We start from the raw sequence: 626 nt of genomic DNA, 5'->3' as shown, positions 1-626 counted from the left end.
TTCATTTTAAAGATAACACACAAACAAAACCAATACATAACACCACGATACATTTATATCACATATAATTCAAGTAGGAAAGCGGATGGAGTGATGCCCTTACCATTACTAGAGTTATATTTAGAATTATGCTTCACAAACTCTTGTCTCACTCATTTCACATATGCTGCTGTGCGAGCACGGTTTCTCCCTCTTTGAACTTCATTTCTCCGATCCGGCCGTTGAAAACGTGGGTCTGAATGTTGTGAACCTTCTGTCCGAAAATCAGCCCGATCTAACTATTAACGAATGCGCAGTCGATGATTTTCTGATGCTGATTTAACAAATTCGGGAATGGAGTTACTCATCTCTTTTCTCTTTTGGTGGTTGCCTTTTCTATCAAAGTGGTCTCTCTCTTTTTCTCTCATAAACCCTTTTTTATATGTTTTTTGAATGGAAGACGTCTGTTTTGTTTTTGTTTCCTTTTTATCTCAAAAAGGATTAATTTAAGCCACAAGTGTGAAGTTAAGCCAGAAGCGGATAACGTTAAGGCAGCAGTAACCTTAAATCAGAAGTGGGGAATGTTGACAGAATTGGAGTGGGGAACGTTGACAGAAGTGGAGAAAGTTAAGCCAGACGTGGGGAAC

This window comes from Cicer arietinum, chromosome 6, assembly GCF_000331145.2.
Source record: "Cicer arietinum cultivar CDC Frontier isolate Library 1 chromosome 6, Cicar.CDCFrontier_v2.0, whole genome shotgun sequence".
Classification (NCBI taxonomy): Eukaryota; Viridiplantae; Streptophyta; class Magnoliopsida; order Fabales; family Fabaceae; genus Cicer; species Cicer arietinum.
This window is presented reverse-complemented; position numbering follows the sequence as displayed.